We start from the raw sequence: 9,369 nt of genomic DNA, 5'->3' as shown, positions 1-9,369 counted from the left end.
TATATATGTACAGTCTGATAATCTCTGCCTTTTGAATAAATCGTTTAACTAATTCACATTTAATGTTATTATTGATATAGTTGGATTTACCTCTGCCATTTTACTTTTTTGAGCTATTTTTTTAGTGGTTCCTTAGGGCTTACCATATACATCTTATCAGAATCAGCTTCAGATTTATATTAGCTTAATTCCAGTGAGATCTAGAAGTGTTACTCCTGCATATCTATTTTATTTCTCTCCTTTTTATGGTATTATTGTAGTACATATTACATCTATTAATGTTACAAACTCAAAAATACATTGTTATAATTATTACTTTACCATCCCAAAAAGTAGCCCAGTTGCTTTGCTCCCATCTGCTTCTTTTGTGCTGTTATTGACAAAAATATTACACATACATTACATTTCTATATGTATAAGACAAATATTAGGTACATATTATTTTATACAATTGCTTTTTAAGTCAGTTAAGGAGAAAAAATATGCATTTGTATAGTCCTTTATAATTACATAATTACCTTTATCTTTACCAGTACTCTTTGTTTTTTCATGTGAATTTAAATTACCATCTGAGGTCGCTTGCTTTCAGCCTGAAGGACTTTCTTTAGTATTTCTGGTAATGCAAGTCAGCTAGTAATAAATTCACTCAGATTTTCTTTATCTGGGAATGTCTTTATTTTGCCTCTACTTTAGAAAGAAAGCTTTGCTGGATATACAATTCTTTGTTGACAGTTTTTTTTCTTTTGGCTCTTTGAGTATGTTATCCCACTGTCTTCAGGCTTCCATTATTACTTCTAAAAATTCAGCTGTCAATATTATTAGGGTTCCTTTGTAAGTGACAAGTTGTTTTTCTCTTGCTGATTTCAAGATTTCCCCTTTGATTTTCAGTATTTTTACTATATATGTCTGTGGATCTCTTGATGTTTACTAAAATTGGAGTTTCTTGAGCTCCATGATGTGTAGGTTAGTGCTTTTCAATACATTAGGGTAGTTTTCAACCATTATTTCTTCAGATTTTTTTCTTCTCTTTTCTCTTTCTCTCTCCTTCTCCTCTCCTTCTGATACTCCCACTACACATATGTTTTTGAGCTTAGTGTTGTCCCATATTTCTCTGAGGCTCTGTTCATTTTTCTTCATTCTTTATTCCCTGTTTGTTGGATTGCATAATCTTTATTGCTCTATCTTCAAGTATGCACTTCTTTCTTCTAACAGTTCAAAACTACTGTTAAGCCCCTCTAGTGAGTTTTTCATTTCAGTTATTTTACTTTCCCAACTCCAGAAATTTCCATCTGGTTCTTTTATATATATAAATTTATTATATACATTACATAATTTATAGTAGATATTTATATAATTTACACTGTAATATATATTATGTAATAGATAAATATATAAAATATATGTGATATTTTATTTTAACTTCTTTATTGACACTCTATTTGATGTGACATTGTCATCATACCTTCCTTTACCTCTTTAATCATGGCTTCTTTTAGTTCTGTGACATATTTTATTATTTTACTTTATTTTATTATTGAGTTCATAATACTTTACATCAATATAAGATTTCAATTGTACATTATTTCTTGACTGTCACCATGTAAGTGCTCCCCTACACCCACTGTGCCCACCCCTCACCCCTCTTTCCCCTGGTAACCACTGAACTGTTTTCTTTGTCCATGTATTTGTTTATATTCCACATATGAGTGAAATCATCTGGTGTTTGTCTTTCTCAGACTGGCTTATTTCACTTAGCATAATTTTCTCTAGGTCCTTCCATGTTATTGCAAATGGGATGAATTTGTCTTTTTTTCTTGCTGAGTAGTATTCCATTGTATATATATACACCACATTTTCTTTATCCAATCATCAGTTGATGGGCACTTGGATTGCTTCCATGTCTTGGCTATTGTCAGTAGTGCTGCAATGAACATAGGGGTGTAGATGTTACTTTGGATTGTTGACTTCGAGTTGTTTGGGTAGATACCCAGTAGTGGGTTAGCTGGGTAGTATGGTAGTTCTATATTTAGTTTTTTTGAGGAATCTCCATACTGTTTTCCATAGTGGCTGTACCAGTCTACATTCCCACCAGCAATGTATGAGGGTTCCCTCTCCAACATTTATTTTTAGTCTTAGTGATTATAGCCATTGTAACAGGCATAAGGTGGTGTCTTAGTGTAGTTTTGATTTGCATTTCCCTGATGATTAGTGATGTTGAACATCTTTTCATGTGTTTATTGGCCATCTGTATATCTTCCTTGGAAAAATGTCTGTTCATCTCCTCTGCCCATTTTTTGATCAGGTTGTTTGTTTTTTTATTGTTTAGTTGTGTGAGTTCCTTATATATTATGGAGATTAACCCCTTGTCAGATATATGATTTGCAAATATTTTCTCCCAATTGGTTGTCTTTTTGTTTTGATTCTAGTTTCTTTTGCCTTGCAGAAGCTCTTTAGTCTGATGAATTCCCACTTGTTTATTTTTTCCTTTGTTTCCCTTCTCTGAGAGGACATGGTATTTGAAAAGATCCTTTTTAGTTTGATGTCAAAGAGTGTACTACCAATATTATCTTCTAGGAGTTTTATAGTTTCAGGATATATCTTCAAGTCTTTGATCCATTTTGAGTTTATTTTTGTGTATGGCGTGAGATAGTGGTCTACCTTCATTCTTTTGCATGTGGCTGTCCAGTTTTCCCAACACCATTTATTGAAGAGACCATCTTTTCTCCATTGTATGTTCCTGGCACCTTTGTTGAAGATTAGCTGTCCATAGATGTGTGGTTTTATTTCTGGGCTTTCAGTTCTGTTCCATTGATCTGTCTGCCTGTTATTGTACCAGTATCATGCCGTTTTGATCATTATGGCTTTGTAGTACATTTTGAAGTCAGGGATTCTGATACCTCCAGCTTTGTTCTTTTTTCTCAGGATTGCCTTAGCAATTCGGGGTCTTTGGTTGCCCCAGATGAATTTTAGGATTCTTTGCTCTATTTCTGTGAAGAATGCCATTGGGATTCTGATTGGGATTGCATTGAATCTGTAGATTGCTTTGGGTAGTATGGACATTTTATCTATGCTTATTCTTCCAATCCATGAACAAGGAATCTCTTTCCATCTCTATGTCATTATCAATTTCTTTCAGTAATGTCTTATAGTTTTCATTGTATAAGTCCGTCACCTCCTTGGTTAGATTTATTCCTAGGTACTTAATTTTTTTAGTTGTGATTGCAAATAGAGTTGTATTCTTGAGTTCTCTTTCTGTAAGTTCATTATTGGAGTATGGAAAAGCAACTGATTTTTCTAAGTTGATTCTGCACCCTGCAATTTACTGTAGTTAATTATTTCTATTAGTTTTCCAATGGAGTTTTTGGGGTTTTCTATATACAAGATCATGTCATCTGCAAACAGTGAGAGTTTCACTTCTTCACTCACTATTTGGATTCCTTTTATTCCTTTCTCCTGCCTAATTGCTCTGGCCAAAACCTCCCATACTGTGTTGAATAAGAGTGGTGATAGTGGGCATCCTTGTCTTGTTCCTGTTCTGAGGGGGATGGTGTTCAGTTTTTGCCCCTTGAGTATGATGTTGGCTGTGGGTTTGTCATATATGACTTTATTATGTTGAGGTAATTTCCTTCTATCCCCATTTTGTTAAGAGTTTTTATCATAAATGGCTGCTGGATCTTGTCAGATGCTTTCTCTGCATCTATTGAGATGATCCTGTGGCTTTTATTCCTCACTTTGTAGATGTGGTGTATCGTGTTGATTGATTTGCAGATGTTGAACCATCCCTGTGTCCCTGGTATGAATCCCAGTTGATCGTGATGTATGATCCTTTTGATGTATTGCTGTATTCGGGTTGCCAAAATTTTGTTGAGGATTTTTGCATCTATGTTCATCAGTGATATTGGCCTGTAGTTCTCCTTTTTTGTGCCGTCCTTGTCAGGCTTTGGTATCAGAGTGATGTTGGCCTCGTAGAATGTGTTAGGAAGTGTTCCATTTTCCCTAATTTTTTCCCTAATTTTTGGAATAGCTTGAGAAGGATAGTTATTAAATCCTCTCTGAAAGTTTGGTAAAATTCCCCAGGAAAGCCGTCTGGTCCTGGGGTTTTATTCTTTGGGATGCTTTTGAGTGCTGTTTCAATCTCTTTCCTTGTGATTGGTCTATGCACATTATCTGTTTCTTCTTCACTCAGTTTTGGGAGGTTGTAAGAGTCTAAGAATTTTTCCATTTCCTCTAGGTTATCCATTTTGTTGGCATATAGTTTTTCATAGTATTCTCTTATAGTCTATTGTATTTCTCTGGAGTATGTTGTTATTTCTCCTCTTTCATTTCTGATTTTGTTTATTTGAGCTTTCTCTCTTTTTTCTTTGTAAGTCTGGCTAGGGGTTTGTCAATCTTATTCATCTTCTCAAAGAATCAGCTCTTTGTTTCATTGATCCTTTCTACTGCCTTTTTTGTTTCCATAGCATTTATTTCTGCTCTGATTTTTATTATTTCTCTCCTTCTGCTGACTTTGGGCTTTGTTCTTCTTTTTCTAATTCAGTTAGGTGTAATTTGAGATTGCTTATTTGGAATTTTTCTTCTTTGTTAAGGTGTGCCTGTATTGTGATGAATTTCCCCCTTAATATGGCTTTTGCTGCATCCCATATGAGTTGGTATGGCATGTTATCATTTTCATTCGTTTCCAGGTATTTTTTGATTTCTCCTTTAATTTCTTCAATGATCCATTGCTTGTTCAATAGCATGTTGTTTAGTCTCCACATCTTTTCCCCTTTCTCAGCTTTTTTCTTGTAATTAATTTCTATCTTTATAGCATTATGATTGGAAAAGATGCTTGTTATTATTTCAATTTTTAAAAATTTATTGGGACTTGCCTTCTTTCCCAACATATGGTCTATCCTTGAGAATGTTCCATGTGCACTTGAGAAGAATGTTTTCTGCTGTTTTTGGATGGAGTGTTCTGTATATACCTATTAAATCCAACTGGCTTAGCCTTTCATTTAATTCCACTGTTTCCTTGTTGATTTTCTGTCTGGATGATCTGTCCATTGATGTGAATTGGGTGTTAAGGTCCTCTACTATTATTGTGTTATTCTTGATATCTTCTTTTAGGTTTGTTGATAGTTGCTTTATGAACTTTGGTGCTCCTGAGTTGGGTGCATAGATATTTATAAGTATTATTTCTTCTTGATGAAGTGTCCCTTTGACCATTATATACTGCCCCTCTTTGTGTCTCTTTACCTGTTGTATCTTGAAGTCTACTTTGATGTAATTATTGCAACACCTGCTTTCTTTTGTTTGCCATTAGCTTGGAGTATTGTCTTCCTCCCCTTCACTCTGAGCCTGTTTGTCATTGGAGCTGAGATGTATTTCCTGGAGGCAGCATATTCTTGGGTCTTATTCTTTAATCCATCTCACTACTCTGTGTCTTTTTTTGGAGAATTCAATCCATTTATGTTTAGGGTGATTATTGATGTATGAGGGCTTAATGCTGTCATTATATCACTCATTTTCCAGTTTTCCTGCATTTCCTTTGTTTTTCGTTCTGCATATTTTGGTCTACCCATTAAATTATGTAGTTTTTTAAATGATGTGTTTCTTTGTTTTTTCCTTATTTTTTGTGTCTCTGTTATGCTTTTTTGTTTAGTGGTTACCCTGAGGTTTGTATTCAGAATTTTGTGTATAAGGTAGTCCATTTTCTGATGGCCTCTTATTTCCTTAGTCTAAACTGATTCAGTCCCTTTCCTCCTTCCCTCCTAAGTTGTTTGTCTCATATCTTATTCCAACTTGTGTTGTGAGTTTGTGGTTAAAGTGACAAGATTGTCTTTGTTTTTGGTGTTTTCCTTCCCTTTAGCCTAATGCTATAGTTGAATATTTGCTATCCTATTCTGATTCTGTCTACCTACTTATCTCCTTACTCTACGTTTTGTGACCCCTTTCTCCCTTTTTTTCTTTTTTTCAGGTATGAGGGCCTTCGTGAGGATTTCTTGGGGTGTGGGGGATAGGTCCTCATGGCTACGAAGTCCCTTAGTTTTTGTTTGCCTGGGAAAGATTTAATTTCTCCCTCATATCTGAAGGATATTTTTGCTGGATAGAGTATTCTTGGCTGAAGATTCTTGTGTTTTAAAGTTTTGAATATGTCATTCTGTTGTCTCCTAGCTTGTAAGGTTTCTGCAGAGAAGTCTGCTGAAAGCCTGATAGGGGTTCCTTTGTAGGTTATTTTATTCTGCCTTGCTGCCCTGCGTATTCATTGTCATTCATTTTTGCCAGTTTTACTACTATATGCCTTGCAGTAGGTCTTTTTACACTGACAGATCTAGGAGATCTGGAAGCTTCTTCCACACATATTTCCCTCTCTTTCCCTATATTTGGGAAGTTCTCTGTTATTATTTGTTTGAACATGCTTTCTGCTTCATTCTCTTTCTCTTCACCTTCTGGGATACCTATAATTCTTATGTTGCATTTCCTCATTGAGTCGGATATTTCTTGGAGACTGTCTTCATTACTTTTAGTTTTAGTTCTCTTTCCTCCTCTGTTTGGAGCATTTCAACATGTCTGTCCTCAATTATGCTTATTCGCTCCTCTATGATGTCCACTCGAGCATTCAGGGAATCTGTATTTTGTTTTATCTCTTCCGTTGTGTCTTTCATCTCTAATATTTCTGCTTGATTCTCCTTTATAGTTTCAGTCTCTTTTGTGAAGTAGCTCCTGAACTTGTTGAATTGCTTCTCTACGTTCTCTTTTACTTCATTGAGTTTTTTGATGATAGTTATTTTGAATTCATTGTCGTTTAGATGACATATCTCTGTGTCCTCAGGGCTGAGTTCTGGTTGCTTGTCTTTTCTCTGTGGTCTGGAGATTTGATGTAGTGCCTGATGTTGGAAGGTCAGCTGTTTCTCATTGATATTATTCGGTTGCAGTTACAGCCTGTTGCCACCAGGTGGGGGTTGAGAGCCATGTGTTCTGAGCCCTCCACCTTCAGCCAAGATCCCATGGCACCAGTCGGGGGAGGCATGCTTTCTCCTGCCTGCAGTCCGAGATTTCTCAATCAGCTCTTGCTATCTGGTCTCCTGGGGTCTTGGCTTGAAAAAGCTTTTGCCCCATTAGAGGGCTTCCCTCTGGGCTGCAAGGGCCCATGGGAGTCCTGCGTGATCCCATGGACGAGCGACCCCTCCCTACTTCTTCCCTCATGGATCCTCCCATGGCAGCAATTAGGGGAGGGAGTGAAGTTCTCTCTTACCCTGTTCCAGCTCCTCCAAGGGGGCTCCAGCCTTTCCACTCTCCGTCGTGTGGCTGCCTGTCTCTCCAATATTTTTGTGTTGTTAGGATGTCTTCTGTTCGAGTATGGATGCTCCTTTTTGTTGTATGCTGGAGGGGGGATAGACCCAGGCAAGTTCACTCTGCCATGATGCTGACGTCAGTCCTGTGACATATTTTAAATGACTAGTTTTAAGTCTGTTAAATCTGACATCTAGTTGATCTCAGGAATTCTGTTGTCTTCTTTTTTCCTGGTGCATAGGTCATACTTTTCTGTTTCTGTACATGTTTCATAATTTTTTTGGTAAACTGGACATTTTAAATAATATATTATATCAATTCTGGGTTCTTGCCACTCCCCCCCCCCCCCAGGGCTTGTTATTATTGTTTTATTTGTTTAGTGACTGGTTGGAGTATTTTAGTGAATTCTGTCCCCATTTTCGTCTCTCCCCGTGTTAAACTTCTGGTGGTGTTCCTCGGGGAGGTGCAGCTTTGAGTATAGCCACAGTCACCCTGGAATGACAGTGGTTTGGCAGGGCTCTCTAGTCCCTTCCCTGACCACACCCAGCTGTTAAGCTTCACCAGTTGCCAGCTGATTGCTCTATGGTTTTCAACAATGCTCTGGGGACATAATTTCTCTACAGCCTAATTTGATCCCCGTTCAGGATTTACTGAAGGAATACTTCCCAAGATCAGTGTCTGAGATTTGTTCTAACTCCAGGAGGACTCTTCCTAGCTGTCTCTTTCCCTAGTTCTCCTGAAAACGAGCTGGCCTACAATTTAGTCTGTATCTTCATTGAACCTACGAACTCCTCCCAGTTGCCTTTCATCACCACCTCTACTGTTTTTGAGAGTACACTTGTGATTGAACTTCTCCGTGATCTGGGTGCAAATGAAGTCAGTTCCTTTGGGAAGAGACAAGGGGCTATTTGTTTTATAGCTTGCTTCTCCCAGCAGGTAAAATCTCTGAGCCAGGGTTCTGGACCCAGAGTGGGAACAATGGCACATTTCTTTCTGAGTGACACCCTGCTTTAGGAGCTGAGTGCTCAGTGAAGTGGGGGGCAGTAGCCTGAGATCTCAGCTTGCCTCTCCTGGCTAAGAACCACCATCTTATGAGCTGGACAAGGGTGATTTGGGCCGCTGTATTCTCAGGGGCACTTCACCCAATGTAGAGGCACCATTCCATGAGTGGAGGCTGGATAGAAGAGATCTCCCACCTCTCAGATGCACTCACCCAGAACTTAGCCTTATCAATAGGTAACTGAGGGCAGGAGCCTGTCTTCTTGGCTGCACCAGCTTGAAGTGGAGTCTCTACCTGCTTCACCTAGGAGGTAGGAGGGAAGGAGCAGTAATGGTTCAAATGGCAGACTCTTGCTTTTCTTACTAAACTTTCACACAGAATGTTTCTTCATTTGCTATATGCCCTTAGGACCATTTCCAAAGGCTTTAAATAGTTAGTTTAAAAAAAAATAATTCTCACCAGTTTTACTGCCTAGCATGTCCACAGAGCTTCTCAGCCTGTCATACCAGAAGTCAATCTTCTTTCCCTGCGTTTTAATGTAAAATGAATGCTAAACTTTGCTTGTCTTTGAACTGTATTCCACTCCATCAGAGCACAACAGCCTATAGGTGGCCTGCCCTCTGCTGCTGTCCATCTGGAGTCTCCTGCAGCATCTGGGTGCGCCCACCTGGAAGTCCAGCTCACTGTTGCTGGGAGTGGTGACAGTAACAGTGCATCTGCACTCCCTGTTTCCCTCAAAACTTCATCTGGGCCCTCAGGGTCCTTTTTAAATTTTTTGCTTTTAAGTGGCATCTGTCAAGAACATTCATGATATCTGGCCTTTTCAGTCACTTTGAGAGTCTGCAGAATAAGGTACACCACACTCAATTGTCACTTGAAACTAATAATAACCTCTCAATTTCTCTCCTTCCACCACCCTTGGCAAACTCCACAATGATACTTCCAAAACATTTCAGGGGCTCACGTAAAACATTCCCCTCATTAAACCTCCAAAGACAGAGCTGGATGCGAGGAGAAAAGGGAGAGGATCAGAGTAAGAAAGGGAGTGAGCTCTCAGACCATCCACAGGAAGGAGGGAGGATAGTCCAGCCACCTGC

Source organism: Equus caballus, chromosome 26 (assembly GCF_041296265.1).
Source record: "Equus caballus isolate H_3958 breed thoroughbred chromosome 26, TB-T2T, whole genome shotgun sequence".
NCBI classification, from domain to species: domain Eukaryota; kingdom Metazoa; phylum Chordata; class Mammalia; order Perissodactyla; family Equidae; genus Equus; species Equus caballus.
This window is presented reverse-complemented; position numbering follows the sequence as displayed.